Source organism: Adiantum capillus-veneris, chromosome 3, assembly GCF_014529385.1.
Source record: "Adiantum capillus-veneris isolate H3 chromosome 3, ASM1452938v2, whole genome shotgun sequence".
Lineage (NCBI taxonomy): Eukaryota > Viridiplantae > Streptophyta > Polypodiopsida > Polypodiales > Pteridaceae > Adiantum > Adiantum capillus-veneris.
Window position 1 is genome coordinate 105,755,076 of NC_140933.1, and position 25,235 is coordinate 105,780,310.

A 25,235-nucleotide genomic window follows, 5' to 3' on the forward strand; every position below is an offset into this window, starting at 1 on the left:
ACTTGTGGTTTGCTATGGACACACCTATGCACTCATCAAAGGAGTTCACACGAGATAAGGCCATGCTGATGGCATATGGGATTCCGACATTCCCAGAGAAGACACCACCATCTTGGGCGGACAGACACTTACCACTTGACCTCGACACGTTAGATCACTTGCTTACATAAGAGCATCTACATGGCCTTAGACAGAGGATCTTGGACCTCTTCTTGGACACGTTCATAGCTTGGATCAACATATTGGAGTGGGACTTTAGTGCATTGGACTCTCTTGTTACCCACAAAATGCGTGAGATCAGGCATCACGTGACTACATTCGGAGTCACCCGGAGCTTGGCTTAGACGGTAGTGCAGTTGCTCTTCTACACTCCTGACCATTTGTATTGCTACCTTCAGAGTTGATGCCACAAATGGGTGACGTGGCACAGCAGCAGACCCCGGGATGACATGTGGCAGGCTGACGCGGCCACAGTACGGATCTCCACGTTTTCCGACGCAAAACCCGCTGACAGGCTGACGTCGCATCCGTACGGAATTCCTGCTTTTTCGTAGCTGCTAATGACGTGGCATAGCGTACGGAATCCCTGATTTTATGCTGGCTGAATTTTGGAACAGCTTTGGGCCAGTTGCTTTATTTTAAGAAGCTTTTAAGCTTTTAAGCTTACTGCTTTTGGGGCTCTGCTTTTGGGCATCCCTTGTAACCAATAAATAAGTGGGCAGGGCCTCACTTCTCAGAGCATCTGGACGCAGAGTCTGAGAATGAGCACCTACCCACTCTCTTGTACTTTGAACACATATTAATACAAAAAGAAATATCGAAAGGGGCACCAGTCTTTGGGGCCAATATCTCTATGCACGGAACTACACCGGGCCGTGACGACTCAAGTGTGAATTGTGAACTGCTTTGAAGTGAATCTCTCCTGTGTCGCGGTAGAATCTTGACTTGGGGTGTCCAAGTTTGTTACAGTGGTATCAGAGCGAGGCCAATTTCTCTTCTACCGGGAAATCCGATCCTTTTCTCGCGATACTTATGGATTCCAACAAAGATCAGTCGACTTCTTCTGCATCTGGGAATACGGGAGGAGATCACGAAGAAGATTCGCATGAAGAGTACGGCCCACCTCCGCCTTCTCAGGCTGAGATTGAAGAGATGGAACGTCGACAAGTGGTTGACGACGCAACAAAGATGATGATTAACATTGCGAAGGATACAAAATTTGCAAAATTTTTGACTCAGCAATCCTTCGAAGAAGTGCACACCCAGTGACAGAAGGCCACAGAGCCATCAAACAAGCACTCAAGAAACCTCCTACTCCGAGGATGTTTACAGAGCAAGAATTGGAAGAGGTGGTTGATACAGGGATCAGTAGGCTTTTGGATGCGAACAATAAAGCCAAAAAGCACGACAAAAAGCAAAAGAAAGGAACTGACCTCCCGGGTTATTTATCTACTTTTGCCTCGGCAAGAAAGCAGAAGAAGCATGCATGATTTGAACGACTACCCAATTCTTCTTCTTCTTCTTCTTCTTCTTCTTCTTCTTCTTCTTCTTCTTCTTCTTCTTCTTCTTCTACACTTCTTCTAGCTCTTCTGACTCGAGCGAAGAAGATAGGAAAGGGAAAAAGCGAAGCAAAAAGCAAAGCTTCGGAAAGGGCAAGAAAAAGGCCCAGTTTCTGACAGTTCTACAAAGGACTCATCCTCAGATAGTTCGGACTCCGACGATCACAGGTTTTACGCAAAGAAGAAGCATTTCTATAAAGCCAATCAATATGACTTCCTCGAAGATAAAAGCAAGAAAATTAGAGAATTTAAAGAAAGTAGACAGTCAATTAGGTTTTGACACTTTTTCTGGATTCCAAGATGCTTGGAGGGCTATGGCCTTCATACAGCAGTTTGACATAGCTTTCTCTGGAGGGCATTACTCAGAGCACTCCGAGATTCGGAGGGCTACCTCTTTCTTCAAGGAAAATGCTCGAACATGGTGGTCCACCCTTCTACTGAACAAGGAAGCTCCGGTTAAATGGTTGAAATTCAAAAGGCTTTTTATTTCTTCTTGGCTGACTCCAGAGTACGAACGAGATATACCAACTGCTTGGAATCATCTTCGGATGACCAAGCAAGATTCTCTGGACGCGTATTGCGAGAGATTTTGGAGCTCTTTTCTACTAGCTTCTTCATTTAAGAAGATCTCGTTTAAAGAATAGATTGAGCGGTTTGCTGCAGACTTCCTACAGAGATCCGAGATCACTGCTTAGAACAAAAGTCAAATTCTATTCAAGAATTGATGGTCATGCGAAACGGGGTTCGCCATACATTCAGGCAATCTGACTTACCTCATTGATGAGATCTTGACTCAGAGAACCCAACAGACTTCTAATAATGAAAGTAGAAAGAAAAAGAGCCCCCAAGAAAAGAAAGACAAGGATTTATGACCCCGGCTCACTCTTCGAGAGAGGGCCAACTACATCAAACAAGGGAAGTGTTTTGGATGCAGGGAACATAGGCGCATCTCCACGAAGTGCCCTAAAAAGGCAATGCAAGAACAAAATGAAGACAAGCCAGAGAGTTCGAGAGCAGCTTAGGAACGTGGACGAAAAGGCAAGATGAAAGCAGGACTAGTTCCAGATTGCATGGGTATTGACCCAAGCACAATCAATGAAAGTACAAAACTTTGCCGAGCTTGGGACAAAGTGAAAGATCAAGAAGCCCTAATTTTCTTTGATGGAGGAGCCCAGGCCAACTTCATTTCACCTGAATTGGTGGCGCGGCTTGAGATTACACCCAATCGGATGGAACCACAAGCAGAGGCAGTTCTAGCGGCACCTGGCAAGGATGTGGCCATTACACTTGTCATTGGCAAACTTCAGTTGCATTGTCAGGGGTATTTGGGGCAAGAGGACTGACTGGTTCCAGATTGCATGGGTACTGACCCAAGCACGATTAATGAAAGTACAAAACTTTGCTGAGCTTGGGGCAAAGTGAAAGATCAAGAAGCCCTAATTTTCTTTGATGGAGGAGCCAAGGCCAACTTCATTTCACCTGAATTGGCGGCGCGGCTCGACATTACACCCGATCGGATGGGACCACAAGCAGAGGCAGTTCTAGCGGCACCCGGCAAGGATGTGGCCATTACACTTGTCATTGGCAAACTTCGATTGCATTGTCGGGGGTATTTGGGGCAAGAGGACTTCTACATAATGCCCTTCGAAGGTTGTGATGTCCTCCTGGGAGTCTCTTGGTACCATAGAACAACGCCATGGTCGATTATCGGGTGAAGAAAGCGACATTGACTACTGAAAAGGGCCGAAACATTCTACTTGATGTGAAACTGAAGAGCGAGTCTGTCCCTATTGTCTCCGCTTCGGCCGTTTCGAAATTAATGAAATCCAGTCTGTTTGTTTACTCAATCTTTTTGACATAGGACAAATATGTCTGAACTTGATAAAGAACACCAAGATTTTCTCCACACTCATGCCGATTGCTTTTCTGAGGGCCTGCAAGGCGAGTTGCCACCAGCTCGTCCTGAGGACCATACCATTGATCTGATACTTGGAAGCACACCACCAAACCGGCCACCTTACCGTGTGAGCCGAGCCCGGAATGCAGAGATTATGAACCAAGTAAAAAACCTCTTGGAAAAGGGTTTTATCCAATCGAGTACTTCATCTTACTACTCTCCGGTGTTGTTGGATTTGAAGAAAGACGGATCTTGGAGAATGTGCATTGATTATAGAGCTCTCAATAAAATCACTATCAAGAACAGATTTTCGATTCCAAGGATCGATGATATTCTTAACCAACTACAGGGATCCTCTTGTTTTAGCAGGATCGATTTAAAGAGCGGATATCATCATATCGAATCGCCCCGGGAGATGTCTACAAGACAGCTTTTCGGACAAGCTTTGGTTTATATGAATTTTTGGTGATGCCTTTTGGCCTTACCAATGCTTCAGCGACCTTTAACCGAATGATGGACAGGATTTTCAAATAGTCCAAATCTTTTGTTGGCACTTTCTTTGATGACATTATAGTCTTCTCCAAGGATGAGGCAGAACATAGAGAAGAATTTTGGTGATGCCTTTTGGCCTTACCAATGCTCCAACTACCTTTAACCGAATGATGGACAAGATTTTCAGAGAGTACAGATCTTTTGTTGGTACTTTCTTTGATGATATTATAGTCTTCTCCAAGGATGAGGCCTCGGGAGATGTCTACAAGACAGCTTTTCGGACGAGCTTCGGTTTATATGAATTTTTGGTCACGCCTTTTGTCACAAAAATATGGAAGCGTAAACTGACTTTTAAATGTACTTCAAATACTCAAGAGAATTAGAGAGGGAGAGAGAAAGCTTGACACTTCATTGGGGACCAAAAGATTGGTTGGCCCCCTCCCATAAAGAGATTATCTTTATTACTAGGGGAGAATCTTTACAAGCACAGGAACGGGGCAATAGCGTCCTCTATTCTTTCTTTTTTGCTTCTGACTGAGAGAGTGCGAAAGCTACTCTCTGAATACAGAGAGGATTTTCCCTCTACTATGAGGTTTTGGGAAGCTCTCAAAAACGAGAGTCTATCTTCCACAAAACTCAACGGAAGCTCTCAAGAATAAGAGTCTACCTTCCACTAATTGTGTCCCTTTATGCATAATCATTCCTGCAATAAAAACAAGGGAGAAACACGCAAAATGCACGCACACATGCTTGCTATAATTTTCTGCACATAACCTGAAAATGTTACCTGAGCACATTGCAATGCCGAAATAGAGACCTTTTTCGCGATGAAATCGCACCAAACTTTGTGTACACATAGTGTAGGTAGAGAAGAACTAGATTCTATGAGTACTTTACTGAAATTCACCCTAAAAGGGATAATCAAGGGCTGAAAACAAAGAATTTACAGCCATCACACTCTACGAAGAGAGCGCCTGCTGCAACTTCTCGCAATGGAACTTCACCAAAAGCTGGCTATGGCTATGAGAACTCTTGTTCTAGACAATGGGAGCACGAGGCCACAACATATGTCGCAAGGGACTGCTCTCAAGCTTCCATGGAGGGCTACAATGCATGGACCATACTCACAATAGGGAGGGATAGGAGCATTGCCAACACTGAGAAGTGAGGGATGGGGTGCTCTTATCAACCAGAGAAGGGGGCCCTAGGAAGAGAGAGAGGGTGATAGTGAGAGTGAGAGAGCTAGTTTGCATTGGTAAGTGTGCCACTTGGCACACTTACTTAATAACTTAAAAACCTTTCAACTTTCACATTTAAAAGTTTATAAGCTATTATTGAAATGTGCAAATTGAACCACGACTGCACACATGGATGCAACCAATGAAATGTTAGCTGCTCCCTAGCACAATGCCGTACCGGCACCGCTCTAGCATTACCTGTTCGCACTTCTCCGGCCATTTGGTACAGCATAAACAATTTAAAAATATTTTAACTCACTTATTCTAAGGCCATAAAATAATTCAAGCCTTAGTGTTATTGTTCTAAGGACCCCATCTCATTCCCGTGCTTGCACTTGCGCGCGTCATTTTCTGAGCTTGAAATCTGAGGCTACTATCTACCCCTTCATTGAAGAGCCGATTTCCCAATCACTAGGGCTTTGGGGTATTTTTTGCTAGGGTCTCCTTGAGATGCTCTGGCCCAAACTTGGGCGCACGTGAGGCCCTAGAACTGCTAGATCTATTATGCTGTGCACACAACTAATTAGATAATTATTTTCTCGTAAATATATTAATTATTTACAAAGTCTAACATTCTTACATACCTCTTGGTTCTCAACAGTTGACCTCAACTATAGAGCATCAACATAACTGTGCAAGATGTCTGGGTAGTCCTTCAGATCGGACTCAGTTATCCACTTTGCATCTAAAGGGGTGTGATTCTTGAACTTGACTGAATACTTTCGATGTAGACTCCCAGACTTTAGTTAGTCTCTCAGAGTGGTGTATTATCTGTTCAAGTTGAAGGATTTCCTCAATCTCTTCAACTTCTGGAGCATCTTCTTGTATTGATGCCACTCAAGGAGGTCCAACACATGGTCGGAGAAGACTTACATGAAAAGCATTATGGATGCGCCAATGAGAAGGCAAATCCAATATAAAAGTTACTTCATTGACTTTATCTGTAATCTTGAAAGGGGCGTAAAATCTATGGGAAAGTTTAACAACTTTCTCTTTTCCGACCCGCTTTTTCAATCTAGCTTTCTCAAACTTAAGTAGGACATATTGTCCTTTTTCAAGATTGAGTGTCCTTCTGTGCTTGTCTGCTTTTCTCTTCTACTGCTCTTGGGTACGAAGAATCGCTTGCTTTACTTGTTGGTAGGTAGTATCAATATTGCGCACAAATTCATCTGCAACAAAGATGTTTTCTTTGGTAACCATAATAGGAAGTAAGAGTGGCTTCCCATAAATAATTTCGAAGGGAGCTTTACCAATTGAGGAATGTATGATATTATATACGCAAACTCAACTAACGGTAAGTATTGTTCCCATTCGGATTGTCTTTCCGAAACATAGCACTTGAGGAGGTCTAAAACAGTGGCATTAGCCATTTTGCTTTGACCATCTGTTTGAGAATGATAAGCTGACGAAAAATCATGCTTAGTTCCCAAGTTCTCGAACAATGCTTGCCAAAATAGACTAGTCATGCAAGAATCTCTCTCGCTGACGATAGTCTTTGGCAATCCATGGTATTTAAAAATGTGAGCTAGAAATATTCTAGCCATGTGTCTTCTTAACTGGAAGGAAATGTGCTTGCTTACTGAATCTGTCTACTATAGTGCAGATTGCATCATTTCTATACTTGGATCTAGGAAGATCCGCAATAAAATCCATGGCAATACTTTCCCATGGCGTGTTAGGCACAAGGAGTGGCTGAAGCTTGCTATAAACTTTATGTCTGACATATTTCACTTTTTGGCATACTAAACACTCGCGTACATATTTTTCAATGTCCGCTCGGAGTGTAGGCTAAAAGAAATATCTTTCGAGGGTACTAGTAGTCTAGTGGTAGCAACAATTCCCCGATGCCCGGCATAAGGAGAATTATATGCTTCATCCATCACCTTCTGTCGTAAGGGTTGAGCTATGCAGATTGCTTGTTGACGATATAGTGTACTATCCCTAATGGAACAAGGTGGCCTAGAGTGACCAGCTTGAAGATCTACCCAAATTGTAGCAAAGTTTGGATCTTGAGGATACATCTCACTGAGAGATTCTAGTTCCTCATGATAAATTGTTGTCATTGCATTGATCTTTGGACGCCTGGAGAGAGCATTTGCAACCGCATTCTTTGTTCCTGTAGTATGTAAAATCTAAAAATGAAACATTGAAAGAAAGTTGGCCGATCTCATCTACTTTTCTGATAACTTTCTTTGTGTGAGAAAGTAGCAAAGACTCTGATGATCTGTCTTGATTATAAAATCAGCTCCTAAGAGATAATGTTTCCAAATGGAAAGAGCATGAATTACTACCATTAGCTCTTTCTCATAAATGAAAGCATGCAACTTTCCATCTTTAAGACGCCGACTTTTGTAGGCTATGGCGTGACCCTCTTGGCTCAAAACTGCTCCTACACAATCTCCAGATGCATCGCAGTACACCTCGAAAGGTTTGCAAAGAACAGGGACGGTGAGAATAGGTCCGTGACTAAGTAGATACTAAAGCTTTTCAAAAGCTTGTTTTTGTCCAGACTCCCAATGGAATGGAATCCGCTTCTTTGTCAAATCATGGAGAGGACCTGCTACGGCAGCAAAGGCTCGAATGAAACGCCGATAATAGGAACAGAGGCCGAGAAAACTTCATACGTCAAGTATTGTAGTTGGCGTAGGCCATTCTACAACTGCTTGAATCTTATCAGGGTCCATTCTCACCTAGTTGTGAGATACTATATAGCCCAAGTAGTGAATTTCTTTCAGAAAGAACTCACTCTTCTTAGCATTCACAAATAATTTGTGTTTGCGTAATTCTTCAAACACTAATGCGAGATGCTTATAGTGTTCTTCTTCCGTCTCTGAGAAGATTAAGACGTCATCGAAGAAAAATCCTATAAATCTTGTATATAGTGAAAGATTCTATCCATCATTCTGTTGAATGTGGTTGGTGCATTAGTGAGTCCAAAGGCATCACTAAGAATTCATACAACCCGAAGGTTGTTCTAAATGAAGCCTTATGCACATCCTGAGCAGCTATGCGGATTTGATGATACCCGCTCTTCAAGTCTATACGACTAAAGACACTTGCTCCTTGTAACTTATCAAGAATGTCATCAATCCAAGGGATTGGGAATCGATTCTTGATTGTGATCTTGTTTAAAGATCTATAATCTATGCACATGCGGAATGTACTAGCAAGACAGGTGAACAATATGGAGAAGTACTAGGCCTTATTAAGCCCTCGTTACCCTCCTTGAGAATTTCCTCTTGTTGCATTAGACTAACTCGATAAGGGGGCTGATTTGGAGAACTTCCTGGGATCAAATCAATTGTATGATCCTCAAGTCAAGAAGGTGGGAGTTCATTTGGAAGTTCATCTGCAAAACAATCTTCAAAACTTTCTAATAACTTAATTCTTTTTTGCTCTAAAGAGGAAGAAAGTTGTAAAGCAGACACATCTCTCTCTCGTGCAAAAATTAAGTACGCTGAAACACACTTTTTCATTACTTTCTTGATTGCAATGTGATTGGCGATGGGGATACGCCAATCACCTACATCCGCAAGTACAAGATATTGCTTTACTTTATGGTCAAAGGATTAAGTTTTATGAACATAGTCAGGAATGGGATGCATCTTGTAGTGCCAAGCATCCCCAAGATGACATCAAACCCTTCAAGTGAAGCTAGTAAGAAAGACTCTTGATTTTTGTAGTTGTTGATCAAATTCTCAACTTCCTTATGATTGGAGTAGAATTGGAGTTCTGCCCTTTGAAAGCAGATTGTGCTTGAATAGAAACTCCAAAACGGTTGGGCTGTAAATTCAGGTCATTAGCTAGCTTTGTAGATATGAAATTTTATGTACTGCCAAGATCAAACAGAATAAGAGCCCATTGGTTGTTGATGCTACCCATGCTTTGAGAAGAGCTCTTTCTTTTCCATCTGTGGTTGTATTCCCTTGTACATCTGGGACTGCATTGGAAGAGGGTGGTTGCGGGGTTTTGGTAGGGAAATCACCCTTCACATGTCCAATTTGTCCACACTTGAAGCATCTTCCTTCGCTAATGTAGGTTCTCAATTCAGCAGGAGAGAGATATTTCCCTTTCTTGGGCTGATTTGGCTTTGCTTCTGTGTCGGAGGCGGTTCTTTTCTTTTTTTCAGAAGAAGAAGTTGAGGTAGACTGTTCTGGAAAGCCTTCTGCTTAGCATGATAGGTGCTTTGCTTCATCTTCCTGGGAGTACCCTTGTCATGTATTCCATCAGCTATGCGAGCTGATTCCATAAGTATCTACAAGGTACCTCGAGGGTAAAGCTTCATAGCCTTTTGCAAGGCTTCATGCAATCCTGCTTCAAACTTGCGCATCTTCTCCGAATCTTCAATCTTTTTGAATGGGGTGACTTTCAAGAGAGCGTCCCAAAACTTATCCACAACGCGTGGAACAGTTTCGTTCTCTGACTGTGAGAGTCGATCCCATTCTTTCTTTACTTCTTCCTCATAGTCTGGAGGAAGGAACTGTGCGTAAAACTCCTTCTTGAAAGCAGTCCAATCTTGGGGTTTGCGTTTTTCTAGGATCAAGGGTAACCAACCAACTGCTGGCGGTGCCTTTCAGGTACATACTGACATGGCGAAGCTTGGATCTTTCTTTAAAATTCCCTTCTGCAAATGCAACTTCAAATTAGCAGATGAAAGCCAAAGCTTTGCCATTATCACCCATTGTAGGTGTCAAATTTTACATCTTTGTCACCTGACTTGAATGTTTTCTGCTTGTGGTGCTTCCTCTTATGGTGCTCCTTCTTTCTATGCTTAGACTCCTTGTGGACAGGAGTCTTTTCCCTTGAATGCACTCCCTGCTGCGACAGATCGTCAAGAAACATGTCCTGTGGAGCATTATGTCATCCATATCCTTCATGAAAGAAAACTAAGGAGAATCAGGAGGATCTTGTTCTTGAACCTTTGGATTAAACCGCACATGACGTTTTGGAGGTTTCCTCTGTCTCTCGTGCATGCAGGAGGTTCCAATTAAAGGATCTTTCTTTGGTTCTTGCGTCTTTGGGTTCTGCGGGATTTCTCCCGACCCCATCGGCACTTTCTCCTTCCCTTTCTCAAGGTTATGAAGAATCTTTTGGACTTCTGGATGGGATAGAGCTTTTTGCAACTCTGCCACCTGCTCTTAATGGATAGAGAACTCTATCTCGCGTCCTTCCATTTCTGCAGTCTGTCAAGAGTCGTCATTCCCTTAAGAAAGAGAGAGATGACCTTGCTCTGATACCACTGTCACAAAATACAGAAGCGTAAACAGACTTTCAATTCTATTTCAAATACTCAAGAGAATTAGAGAGGGAGAGAGAAAGCTTGACACTTCATTGGGGACCAAAAGATGGGCTGGCCCCCTCCCATAAAGAGATTATCTTTATTACTAAGGGAGAAACTTTACAAGCACAGGAACGGGGCAATAGCCCGTCCTCTATTCTTTCTTTTCTGCGTCTGACTGAGAGAGTGCGAAAGCTACTCTCTGAATACAGAGAGGATTTTCCCTCTGCTATGAGGTTTTGGGAAGCTCTCGAAAACGAGTCTATCTTCCACAAAACTCAACGGAAGCTCTCAAGAATAAGAGTCTACCTTCCGTTAATTGTGTCCCTTTATGCATAATCATTCTTGCAATAAAAACAAGGGAGAAACACGCAAAATGCACGCACACATGCTTGCTGTAATTTTCTGCACATAACCTGAAAGTTGCAATGCCGAAATAGAGAACCTTTCGCAATGAAACCGCACCAAACTTTGTGTACACATAGTGTAGGTAGAGAAGAACTAGATTCTAATATCTATGAGTACTTTGCTGAAATTCACCCTAAAAGAGATGATTAAGGGCTGAAAACAAAGAATTTACAACCACCACACTCTACGAAGAGAGTACCTGCTGCAACTTCTCGCGATGAAACTTCACCAAAAGCTGGCTATGGCTATGAGAACACTTGTTCTAGACAATGGGAGCACGAGGCCACCACATATGTCGCAAGGGGCTGCTCTCAAGCTTCCATGGAGGGCTCCAATGCGTAGAGCATACTCACAATAGGGGGGGTAGGAGCATTGCCAACATTGAGAAGTGGGGGAGGGGGTGCTCTTATCAAGCCAACCAGAGAAGGGGACCCTAGGAAGAGAGAGGGTGAGAGAGAGTGAGAGAGCTAGTTTGCATTGGTAAGTGTGCCACTTGGCACACTTACTTAATAACTTAAAAACCTTTCAACTTTCACATTTAAAAGTTTATAAGCTATTAATGAAATGTGCAAATTGAACCACAACTGCACACATGGATACAACCATCGACCTCATCTCATTCCTCTGCTTGCACTGGCGCGCGTCATTTTCTGAGCCTTAAATCTGAGGCTACTATCTACCCCTTCATTGAAGAGCCGGTTTCCCAATCACTAGGGCTTCAGGGTATTTTCTGCTAGGGTCTCCCTGAGATGCTCTGCCCCAAAATTGGGCGCACTTGAGGCCCCAGAACTGCTAGATATATTCTGATGTGCACATAGCTAATTAGATAATTATTTTCACGTAAATAAATTAATTATTTACAAAGTCTGACATTGTTACACCTTTTGGCCTTACCAATGCTCCAGCGACCTTTAACCGAATGATGGACAGGCTTTTTAGAGAGTACAGATCTTTTGTTGGCACTTTCTTTGATGACATTATAGTCTTCTCCACGGATAAGGCAGAACATAGAGAACATCTGCTACAAGTCTTTCAGGCATTGCGAGATCACAAGTTGGTGATCAATGCAAAGAAGAGTGAATTTTTCTTATCAGAGATACACTTTTTGGGACGCATCGGATGGACCCGGCCAAGATTGAGATTATACGTGATTGGCCCGATTTGAAGAATGTCCATGAAGTTAGAAGCTTCTTGGGCTTATGTTCTTACTACCGGCAGTTCATTAGAAAATTTGCAGAGGTTGCTTCCCCTTTGCATATCTTGACACAGAAAGGAGTCCCTTTCTCGTGGGGACCCACAGAGGTGACTGCCTTTCAGACTTTGAAAGAGAAATTGACTACGGGACCAGTTTTGACTTTGCCTGATCTGCAAAAGTCATTTGAAGTATATTGTGATGCTTGTGGTCGTAGTCTAGGCGCGGTCTTAATGCAAGAAGGCCATGTCATTGCCTATGAGAGCCGATTGTTTTCAAGGCCGGAATTGACAGCACAGATACATGAGAAAGAGCTTTTGGCGGTTATCCATGCTCTTACTCAGTGGCTACATTACCTACTCGGAGCCGATTTTACGGTCTTCACTGATCATCAGAGTTTACGCTACTTCTTGTCACAGAAGCAGCTATCGGAAGAGCAGATGCGGTGGGCTAACATCTTGTCACAGTTTCACTTTCAGATTGTCCATGTGCAGGGACAAAAGAACTTGGTGGCAGATGCTTTGTCTCGGAAGCCGTTTGACTATTTCCGCGATTCATCATAGAAGCTTCGAGGATATGGTCGATCAGTACGCCATAGATCCAGATTTTTCGGATGTATTCGGTCGAATATATAATGGGAAGGTAGTAGCGGGATATTCCATTCGGGATGGCTACTTGATGAAGAAAACGATGTTGTGCGTTACACAACCGTTGAGGAAAAAGGTTCTAACCGAATGCCACTGTCCACCATTTATGGGTCACCGCGGCATTGATACCACGTTGAAAGGTATGGAGTGATACTTCTTTTGGCCGAGACTCAAGAAGGACGTGGACAATTTTGTACGCAGTTGCTTGGTATGCCAGAAGGTGAAATTTGAAAGGCATAAAGCACAGGGATTGTTACAGCCTTTACCCATAGCCACCCGCCCCTGGGAAAGTATTGCTATGGATTTCATTTTTGATCTCTCGAAGACACAGAGTGGGCACGATGGTATCTGGACTGTCATTAGCAGGCTCATTTCATTCCAATGAAGAAAACAGTCAAGACGGATCATTTAGCGAGACTGTTTATTGCCCAGATATTCAGATTACATGGCATGCATGAGACAATCGTCTTTGACAGAGATCCCCGATTCACGAGTTTGTTTTGGAAGGCTATTTGGGAGAACATTTGCACACGGATTTATTGAAGTCTTACATTTCGGATCAGAAGACTCAATGGGGAAAAGTTTTTGCCTTTGGTGAAATTTGCCTACAATAACACGATCCACTCTTCGACGGGGAAGGCGCCATTTGAGATTATTGAAGGTGCTCCAAAGGTTCCACCCTTCCTAAGCACGAAAGATAAGATTTTTGAAGCCGACCAATACACGAGGGACTTGGACATTGCTTTTGCCAAGGTCCGAGAGGCTTTAGCAAAATCTCAGGAAAGACACAAGAAGGCAGCAGATCGACACCGTCGCGATTTGAAATTAAAGAAAGACGATTGGGTGCTCTTACGTTTTGAGAAGGCACGCCTGAGAAAGAAAAAGGGAAAGGAGCAGCTTTTTCCAAAGCTCACCATGAGATACTATGGACCTTTCCAGATAAAAGATTAGATAAATGATGTCTCGTTTAAACTGAAGCCGCCCGATACTTGGAGAATTCACAATGCTTTTCATGTGAGTCTCTTGAAGCCTTTTAAAGGCGATGTGCCTGATGATGTAGAGCCAGATGAACAACCCGAAGTGGAGGAAAGCGAGGAGATACTGGTTCCACAACAAATACTGGCACACAAAGATAGAAAGATTAAAGGTAAAGTGATGAGGCGGTTCATGGTTAAATTCAAGAACTATCCCGCATTGGATGCGAAGTGGATGGAGGAGGTGGACCTAGCAGATACTCCTCAGATTGTGGAACTTTACATTGAAGCATTCGGTTTAGCATAGTCTACTCCAATAGAACCCCAATTTCAGCATGAGCGAATCTAGTGCAATGGGTTTGCACAAGAGGGGAGTCACTCCGCTCCTTCGTCGACAGATTGCCCCGATTTTTTATATAGAATCACCGATGTCCCTTTGGGTTTCAGGGACACTGCTGAGCTGACAATATTCTAATGTATGACTTTATGAACTGGAATTCCCAATAATGAAAATGATACTGATTGATTTGTACTTGACTTGTTTGAGTGCAGGAACTGATAGACAAAATGACTATAGCATTTCGGTCTCATCAATCTCTATAGACATGATTGCAATATGGATTAGTTAATCGGGCATTTGTGAGGTCCCGACTGGATCTAGATGCAATTGCTAAATACATTGCCGATTAATCATGGTCTAAGATTTGGAATGATTTTGAATCTTATTTGTCACGTGATGTCTTGTAATGTCAAGTGATGCCCTATGATGTCTTGTGATGTGACTGTCGATTGGTACATGTGCTAGATGTGTTGTTCGTAGTGCGTTGGTACTAACAGTCAATGTCTGCTAAGACAATTTATAGCCCCTGTCTGTTTGCAGGCGTAATCGAGGGCGATTACAATGCTTTCAAGAGGGGGGTATGTCACAAATGGGTGATGTGGCATGGCAACAGACCCCGCGATGACACGTGGCAGGCTGACGTGGCCACAGTACAGATCTCCGCGTTTTTTTACGCAAAACCGCTGACACGCTGATGTGGCATCCGTACGGAATTCTTGCTTTTGCGTAGCTACTGATGACGTGGCATAGCGTACGGAATCCCTGATTTTACGCTAGCTGAATTTTGGAATAGATTTTGGGCCAGTTGCTTTATTTTAAAAAGCTTTATAGCTTACTGCTATTGGGGCTCTGCTTTTGGGCATCCCTTGTAACCAATAATAAGTGGGCAGGGCCTCACTTCTCAGAGCATCTGGACGCAAAGTCTAAGAGTGAGCACATACCAACTCTCTTATACTTTGAACACAGATTAATACAAAAAAAAATACCGAAAGGGGCGCCAGTCTTTGGGGCCAATGTCACAAACTGCTAACGTGTCAAAGCCCTGAAGAATGGAGCCAACTTACAGATGCCGGCCGAGGGGTCTAAACCCTAAGAAGAACAAGTAACAAAAAAAGAAGTCCTACCAACTTATGGGAACCCCGTCCGATTGGGCCCCAAGTGACTTATAGAATTAAAATAAAGGACTCACACACACACACAAAAAATTGCGAAGCTGGCTGATAACGTGGCAGATTTTCGAAAATCACATTGGCTGATGACGTGGCATGCTATACGGATTTCCGCGTTTTGCACTGACTGCTAACGTGGCAGCTGTACGAAATTCCGGATTCTACGCTGGCAGCTTTTGAGCATTGCTTTTGGACCAGATGCTTTTGAGTTTGAAGGCTTTTTACTGTAAACTGCTTTTGGAGCCTAGGGCCTTTAAATATGAGGTTAGGACTCATTCTCTGGCATGCTTCCTGGAGAAGGTGCGGAGTTTAGAGTACCGGCTTGTACTGAGTTGATGCAATATAAAGAAATACCGAAAGGGGCGCCAAGGTTTGGGGCCAATACATTCTGGGGTGGAATTCCGCCACTCCGTGTCGCGTGTCGTCTCTCTCTTTCAATTCAGTTTTTATTGAAGTGCTAAAAGTCTGTTCAGTCTGTTCTTTTCTATTGGCACGTGGTGCTCGTCTTGTGACAATGGTATCAGAGCGTCAAACGTGTGCTTTTCTGAAAGCATACCGATCCTACCAAAGAGCAGACAGAGCGAGATCGCACTTCCAAAGTTCATTGGAAATTTTGGCTTCGTGCTCTGACCCCGCACTTAGTAGCCACTCCCACCCTTGCTACATCGCGCATCGGACACGCTCACGTCTTCACCACTCATGTCTCACAGGGCATAAGCCATAAAGATCACTTGCAAGAGAAGGATCCAAGATTTGTTTCGAGCTGTTGTTTTTCTCAGAGACAATACCATGAGATGTCTATAGCTACCAAGCCGCACACTTCCAAGGACTTGGCAAGCTTTCAAGAAAAATTTTGTCCGAAGTTATGTGGTTTCTGACATCTTCCTTCGGAGTGCAACTTCTAGCAGAGTAGGGTATATCCTGAAATGCTTGCCATGGAAACCCTAGCAGATTATAACTTGGAAGTTTCTCGACATCTTGCAGTAGATGTCTCTTCACGATCAAATGACCTTGGAGGTCCAGTGCGATTGTTGTTTTGGGACTACCATCGCCGCCAAAGAAACATTGTCTGTCCAAGAGCTGATGGACCATGCTGTGCTCGGCTACGACCTTATGGAAGAAACCTAACCCTAATTTTTGGTGCAGGTTTCAGGATGGAAAGTCAGCCGACTTCAAGCTCGACTAATGTCGAGATTGCTTTTTAACTTTGAAATCTGTTTGAGAACTTGTTTGATGATCCTGTTTGGAATTTGTTTGAAATGGATGGTATCTGTTGTGAACCTGTCTTGGTGCCGATTTGAATTGTTTGACTTTGGTTTTAATACTGGTTTCAATGATTGGTGATTTTTACTCCCGGGTGGAGTAGTGAGAAATGATGTTTGAGAATGCTTGTTCATACTCATGGCCCGGACCCTTGTGGTTATTTGCGGGGGGAGTATTGAATGATTGAAAAGTGTTGTTACTCATGGCCCGGACCTGCATGGTTATTACCAGGGGGAGTATTAAGAAGTCTGAGAAGTGGTTACTCTCAGCACCTCCAAACGACGAAGGCTGCGGTCTCGGGGGCGTTTGGTTGTAAAAGGCCTCTATATCTCATGGCCCGGACCTTTTTAGGTTATTTGCAGGAGGAGTGATGAGAGATTTGTTGGACAGCTCATGGCCCGGACCTGGAAGGTTATTTGCGGGGGGAGTGTTCATCGGCGACTTTATGTTTCTATGTCTTGTAACATGCATATGTGAGCATTTGTGTTGCATTGTGATGTGCCAACTACTGAATATTCCTAATTGGATGAGATTGCCTGGGTATGTAATTTTAGTGCATCAAGACACCCGTGGAAGATCAGTACGGTCTGGGTGTGATGGCTAATTTTACTACGCCGGAATATCAAGAGTTCCAATCTGGACGAAAGGAGAAGCTAACTCCTTGATCAAAAGAGCAGAAAGGAGAAGTTAACTCCTTAACAAAAAGAGCAAACTGATTGTCCCTCGGAATGATCCTCGGAAAATTTTTTGAGCTAACTTGAGTTGTGTTGCAGATATGTTGTAATCGCGGACGATTACTCTCTTTCAAGAAGGGGAGATGTCACAAACTGCTGACGTGTCAAAGCCCTGAAGAATGGAGCCAACTTATACATGCCGGCCGAGGGGCCTAAACCCTAAGAAAAACAAGTAACAAAATAAGAAGTCTTACCAACTTATGGGAACCCCGTCCGATGGGGCCCCAAGTGACATAAAGAATTAAAATAAAGCAGGACACACACACACACACACACATACAAGAAATTGCGAAGCTGGCTGATGACATGGCAGATTTTCGAAAATCACGCTGACTGATGACGTGGCATGCTTTACGGATTTTCGCGTTTTGCGCTAACTGTTGACGTGGCAGTTGTACGGAATTCCGAATTTTACGCTGGCAGCTTTTGAGCATTGCTTTTGGACCAGATGCTTTTGAGTTTGAAGGCTTTTTACTGTAAACTACTTTTGGGGCCTAGGGCCTTTAAATATGAGGTTAAGGCTCATTCTCTGGCATGCTTCCTGGAGAAGGTGCTAATCTAGAGTACCGGCTTGTATTGAGTTGATGCAATATAAAGAAATACCAAGGGGCGCCAAGGTTTGGGGCCAATACTCTCTGGGGTGGAACAACCGCCACTCCGTATCGCGTGTCGTCTCTCTCTTTCAGTTCAGTTGTTATTGAAGTGCTAAAAGTCTGTTCAATTTGTTCTTTTCTATTGGCACATGGTGCCCGTCGTGTGACAGCCAATATCTCTAGGCACGGAACTACACCGGGCCGTGTCGACTCAAGTGTGAATTGTGAACTGTTTTGAAGTGAATCTCTGCTGTGTTGCGGTAGAATCTTGACTTGGGGTGTCCAAGTTTGTTACAGTTGCTTACACTCACCCTCAGTAACCTTACAGCAGACTTATCCCCCGACCTGGGCAGTAGGCCACTCCCAGCTCATTCACAGAGCCACACTGAGATGCAGTTTAGTTGCATTGTTGGCGCGGATTCTGTTTTGGTTGACATCGGAGGATTGGAGGCAGGAGGCAAGACGGCACAGACAAATTGGTCTAGCCTTTCCTCTTCTCAAAGGATATTCACAGTGCAGAATGCTCCATCTGGCTTCCCTACTTCTTCAGGATGATTACGGTGCAGATAGCTTGGTCTGACCACACCTCTTCTCAGAGGCCCTTCACAGCGCAGACTGTTGAGTCTGGCTTTCCCCTCCTCTTGGATTACCCTGCCTACTCACAGGACACCATCCAATGGTGGTCCGTGCGATCTCCCGATGACTGTTGCAGCTTACAGTAGCTTCTACAGTGCAGACTGTATAATCTGGCTTTCCTTGTTTCGAAGGACATTTACGACGCAGATTGTTACATATGGCCTTTCAAGTTCCTGGAGTTTTACACAGCTTAGCCACCTGGCCACATTGGGTTGCAGGTTTATGCATTAACAAGCGTCTCGTCATTCTCCTGACGATTCCTGGCCTTCCCCATTTTCTCCGGACGGTTTGACTACAGACACCACAGATCCTATTGGGCAAGACATTTGCAAGTCTAAAGGCACTTCTTATACGACAAGGAGTTGTTTTCACACTCAATTCGGGACCTTCACACAATATCTTCACCCTGTATCGGCGGAGTACAGCAGTTTGCTACACTACTCGTGACGACATCTTTCCACAGAGATTTCTTGCCGGTCGTGACACCCCAAACTGTTGCTACACTCATGGAGTATCCTTTAGTGGACATCGCAGCAGACATCTTCATCATTTGCCTCACATCTTCGGCTTCATGCAGTTTGTTCAGCATCAGGTGTTGAGAGGGGGTGTTAGACTTACACCACTTTGTTGCTTCACAGGTCTAGGGCATGCATGTACGGCTAGTGTGCCTCCGAGGTTGGCCACCCTTTGCATATGCATTTAGACTACACTATCTGGCCGCCCACTTCTAGGCCAACCCCCCACCTTGTCCGGGCACCCTCATATTTCATTTATTTCTTGTTGAGTCGTGGGAGGATTTTTCCACCCTTTGCCCTACCTCCCCTTAGGCACCTATTTATGGGGCCAGGAGGGCACCCACTTCCATCATCTGGTCATTGTGTATTGGGTCTTCTGCTCATGGTAGCCATGGGGGGTTGATTGCCCCCTCTTCCTACACATAGCGTTTTGGTGTCTACTCTCTCTCTCTCTCTCTCTCTCTCTCTCTCTCTCTCTCTCTCTCTCTCTCTCTCTCTCTCACAAGCGCTCACAAGAAGCGTCCTTGGGCGAACGTTACAACACACACTCAAACACTAGGAAGAAAAAAAAAATCAAAGATTAGCAGATTAGCGCAAAATCTTCAAAGCTCTTACCAATGTCAGGTGCAACGGACTTTAAATGGTGAAGATCTAGGTTTTACACTTCCACAAATCATTTTCTTTATTTCCTTGCATTAGTGATTCTTTTTTGCTTGAATGATGGTTCCTTTCACTTTTCCTTGAAGAGAGGGAATGAGAGAGAGCAGTAGAGCTGTGGAGAGAGAGAGAGAGACACCCGATGGAGTCCCAACCAACCATCTCAAGGGCCCCCCACACCGTTGTCGATGTGGTATTTGCTTTTGATTGCGTAAATGGAATGTACACACATGTAATACCTCAAGTGCAGACTCTACTGACTCGAATGGTGAATGTCGCCGCGGTACCTCTTCAAGATGAAGCACCTCGAGGGCTGATTTGATGCACCTTGGATCCTTCTCGATGTGGGATTGCAGATGGCCACCAACGGGTAGATCTGGGGCTGAATTGCTCTTCCGATGTGAGAGGAATGAAGGACTAAAAACGCAGGTCTTGATGACAACGATGATGGACAGCAATGGAGCACTCGATGCCGGTGAGGGAATGGCCGAGGGGAGACTCGATGGGTTGCCGAAGGATCGGATCGCATCCGTGAGGCTAGCGCTTGCGGATCTCACATCTCCCGGGAGGGAATGAGCTGAAAACAGCAAACGCTGGCTGATCTGCTGCTCTTGGATAGCACTAGGCTGATCTGCTGCAAATCGCTGGGCTGGCCACTGCAAAACACTGGCACTCATCTATAGTGGGAAAACGAGGAGAGCAAAAACGTTGAACTGAGCAAAAACGCTCGGCTGATTAGTGCTACTTGTAGCTTGTCCAAATCAATGGGGCAATGGGGTCCTTTATAGGCCCAATTTACTGGTTATAAACCCCTTTAGGTTGAGGTCGGGCAAACTGTCCACCAACCCAACAACTTAAATCATCAAATGATTTAATTTATAAGTTTTGACTAGGGCTAAGTTTCGGGTGAAACTGTCGCACATGCCGATCGGGGAATCCAATTGACGTGGGGAATGGCTTGTTGGATTCCTCTAACCTAAAACCACATGCACGTCATGCCAGATGCGCACCGTAGTGTAATATCATCTATCAAAACGCGTGTACAAACCATTTATGCAAGAGGGCTCCAAACCTAGACATGCAGGTCCTGTGAACAGGCTCACAAACTTGCCGATACTAATCCTCCTAGGATTTTAGACACTCCTATCTAGGAATAAGTGGAAAAATGGCTCTGAAAGTCGATGAAGTATGTCCACATGGCACATAGAGCCATGTGCTTGCGACAAAATTTCAGCACAAGACACCTCTACACTAACACCACCATTGCCCTCTCTCTCTCTCTCTCTCTCTCTCTCTCTCTCTCTCATTCAAGCTTATGTGAGGAAGGAAGACATTGGAGGAGGCGCAGCCAAAGTGATTGCATGAGGAAGCCATTGCTGAATTTTTCCCAATCGAAGGACATCACTCTCGTGCATTCGACGTGCGAGAGAAGACAACCGGTTGAGTGATCCATTGGTAGGCCTTTGGGATGGCACACAGACGGGTGTGTTTCTCCAACTCTTGTATGTGCTTGTAAGGGAAACACATGCAAACAACGGGAAACCAATAATATTGCTTTCTAGCTTGTTTGACGGTGATTCCATGCTAAACTTTCAGCCTATTCACTTGTAATTTTGAAGAAATATACATATTTCTGTGAAAGGACCCGGCCATTCCGGGTCAGCCGTGTGTCACTCTCAATCCTGTTGTCACAAAGTGATAACGTGGGGTGTTCCAACGGGAAAGAATTGGCCACGAGGACAAAGGGTTTAATAAGGCAGACAAAATGAACCCCGAAAATGTGGCCGAGGGGCCTAAAATAGAAGGGGCTTAGAGATTTTAATCCCAACCTCTACCAACTTATGGAACACCGGCTGAGGGGCCTAAAACCTAAAATAGGAAAAACTTAATCTCTAGAGCTGATTTTCGTAAATCGCGCTGACATGCTGACGTGGCATGACTCTACGAAATTTCGTGATTTGCGATGACCTGATGACGTGGCACAGCTATACGGATTCTCGTAAATTATCCTAGCTATTTTCAGCAGATTTAGAATGGGCTTTTGGAAGCAAAATCTTTTGGACGCAATGCTTTTGGAGCTCTGCATCCCTTGTACTGTTTATAAGGACCCTTGAGGCCCCACTGCGCAAAGCATTTGAATGCAGAGTCTCAAAGAAGAGGACCCTCGGGAGTTACACTTGGTAAAGCATAATAAGAAAGAAATAGCGAAAGGGGTGTAAGTCTTTGGGGCCAATGCGTCTTGGCTTAGAACTACGTCGTGTTGTATCAACTCTCCTTCTCTCTCTCTCTCCCTATTCAAGTTCAGTTCAGTTATTTGCAGTTTCTAATTGTGTGTTGCTAATGATTTCTCGCTTGAAATGTCCAAGCATGTAGCATCTATCTCTCTTTCTCTCTGATTTGTGTCACTCAATCTAGTTAACCATATCTCTACGCATCTATTTGGCTATATTTGTACATATCTATGTCCCTCTCTCAAGCTCTAGAGATAAGTATTTATCTTTTATGCAAAGTGTTAATTGGCAGTAATTAACCTGTGGTGTATCATAGATGAGTTTCAATAGAGATGAAAAGAGTCTCTTAAAACCCCACCCAATTGCGAGGTGCTTTGCTGTGCAACAAATGAGTTGAGCACCAAGTCTCCTCCATATGTCTAAACCAAAGAAAGTATCAAACTTGACACTTTGACCGCCATCCTTGAATTCTTTGTTCGAATCGTGAGGCTCTAAATCATTATACATTGTTGGCCGAAGTAAGTGTCTCATTTCATATCCAAAAGTGAAAGGCCTATCATCATCCTCCCTATCTAAATATTGTCAGAGTTGCAGCGGAAGGTGCGAGAGAGAAAGAGACAATGGCACGAGAGAGAGAGAGAGAGAGAGAGAGATGACATGAGACATATGGTGGAAAGGCTAGCAGCCCAATAACTCCAGATGGCTACATGGTGTGAGACAAGACAATGAGAAAGAGGGTGCCCCCCCTCCAATATATAGGAGAATAGGGGCTGGTCGGGCAATAATCCTCAATATAGCCCAATGACCTAAAAATATGACCCTCCAATATAAATGGGGGAATATGTGAACAAAACAGGTCTAAAGTGGAAAATGTGCTTAACAACCCTAAGTGTGCCTGAGATCCCTGTCCAGCAGGTGTACAAGTGGTCAACCCACAACCAAGGGCCAATGCACGTGAGTGTTGAGGAGCCTGTAGACAGTGTGCGAAGCATCTAGAGATGAATGAAACCCTAACACCCCCCCTCAACAACAGATGCGGAAAGAGTACGAACGAGATGAGATATATGAACTCGAGAAGAGGCTCGCTACTGCTGCTCGCCCCCCCCTTGCTTTGCCATCGCTACCCTCTCCCCCCCCCCCCCCCCCCACCCGCTGCCCCTGCGCGCTGCCGCCCGCCCGCTGCCCCCCCCTGTTTTCGCGCTGCCCCAAAGGCTGCCCGCTGCCCTCCTCTCACGTTGCCATCCCCACCCCATCCCCCCACTCGCTGCCGCTTGTGCACCCGCACATTACCCGGCTGCCCTCTTCGCCCTCGCCGTCCCCCCATCCCCCCCCCCCCCCCCCCCCCCCGTCCTCTTTGCTCCCGAAGGTCTTCTGCACCTGGCTCGGCAACGCTTTCTCTTCGGACAAGTGCTTGGCGTACTCGTTCGCAGATTTTCTTCACCGCCCGCTTCTTCGACTCAGCAGTAGACACAGATGGAGGCTCCAGCTCCACCTCAGAGGGACTCGCCTGAAGCCCCCTCGCCCGACCCCGCTGAGCCCACCATTCGACTTGCTCTTACGCCGGCAGAGCAAGCGAGCCTTGCCACAGAGGTAGAACGCTTGCAGGCGACTTTTGTCATCTGCAAGGTTCTCGGCACTCGTCCCAGCAGAGGAGAACTACGAGACCTTCTCCAGGCCCGCCTCCTCGCAGAGGTGGGCAAGATCTTGGATGTCCAGATTCTCGGACGGGGGTACTACCAGATTGAGTTCGAGACTTCCGAGATGGCCTCCAAGGTCATAGCTATGAGTCCATTGGCCATCCGAGCAGCACGCGCCCACTTTCGACAGTGGCGACATGGTTTTGACCCGTCTTCGGATGTGCTAGTAGAGGAGGCGGACATCCCCATCTCAGTCTGCTTTCCGGGTTTACGGAGGGAGTACCTTCCACTTCTCTCCAGGATTGGCTCCGCCATCGGAACTGTCCTGGAGACACCTCGTACGGCAGCATCAGTAGCTGCCAAGGCGGCTGGCATCCCTTCAGCTCGAGTTTTGGTCAGAGATACCCACACGCTCCCGAAGGTCATCCTTCTGCCTCGGGTGAGTGGGGGTTGGTTTAGATAGAGTGTGGAGTACTCGGGTCTCCCGAACCAGTGTTTCATTTGCAGACAGATGGGCCACCTAGCGAAGGCCTGTCCACGGAGGAGACCACGACCCGCACCCCAGCCTCAGCCCCAGCCTGCCAAGGCTGGGCCGCAGCCACAGCCAGCGACACAGAGCACAGATTCAGCGCCACCCTCCGAGCTTGGGGCTCCAGCGGAGGAGGGGTGGCAGCAGGCCCGTGGCCGTCGACGCCAGGGGCCACAGCGACAGCCTGGCACTCAGAGTGGCCCCTAGGTGCCTACTCAGCAGCAATGGGTTCCCACGGGGAACCGCTTTGGTCCTCTTGAGCAGGAGGAACCCCCTACGCCAGCCTCCACCTCCGCTTCACCCTCGCCAGCCCCTCCGCCTTCCGATCTCCCCTCCTCCTCCTCATGCCCTCCCCCGCCCTCTGCTACCGCTCACTCCCCACCTCGCCCCCCCCAAGTCTCTACCGCCCCACCCCGCTTCTCCTCTCCCCCGCCCCCCCCCCCCCCCCAGCACCTTCTCCCCCTCCTCCTGCTTCAGTACCACAGTCGGCTCAGGAGACTGGACCCTTGCCGGCGGCCAGGAGATCTCTTGGCAGCGCCTTCGCCACGAGTCGCCTAGCGAGAGAGGGTCAGCCCTTCATGCGGCCCCCACTGCAGATTCAGACATCTCCTCTTGCAGCTATTCCTCGTGGTTTGACGAGCTTTGACCTCCGACGCCGCTGGGATTTCTTCGATTACGGGTTTACTCGTTTTCTTGGCGATTCCGCAGCGGACCACGTGGCAGCCTGCTTCAGAGTCCACGCTTTGTTCCTCGCCGCTAGGGGGACAGAGGCCTTGGACTCAGCAGTTGGTTTCTCCTTCCCCCTCTGTGGCAAGACTGAGACAGAGTGGTCCCTCGACTCAGTGGTGGGATGGTTGCATACACAGGTTCTCGAGTTCTCTCACCACATGGGAGAACTTGGCGTAACAGATTTGCTGCAGACTTTGTGGCCACTGGCCAAGTTTGTGGTGACACCCCCAGATTCAGCAGGATGTAGACACATTGTGGTGTACTTTTTTGCTGATACGCAGTGCTTGCCTTGCTATGTATTCATTCATGAGGACTCCTGGACAGAGGAGGTTGCTTTACGCACGGCTCGCTCTACTTGGGCTTGGACCAGGCACTCACTGCAGTCTCGCCTATCTAGAGGACGCTCGGATGCGGATTACTCCCCATCCAAGCCTGGTTCGAAGATAGCTCGTCTTGCTGCTGCGGCAGCATCTCTTCTCTCTCGCTCCCCATGAGGATCGTCTCGTGGAACGTGCAG

General features: G+C 45.7%; 1 protein-coding gene across 1 annotated transcript in view; it reads right to left on the reverse strand.

The window, feature by feature from the left end:
- LOC147461448 (uncharacterized) overlaps positions 1-25,235 on the reverse strand; it is a 57,851-nt gene that overhangs the window by 12,171 nt on the left and 20,445 nt on the right. The gene's annotated exons all lie outside the window — the stretch shown is intronic.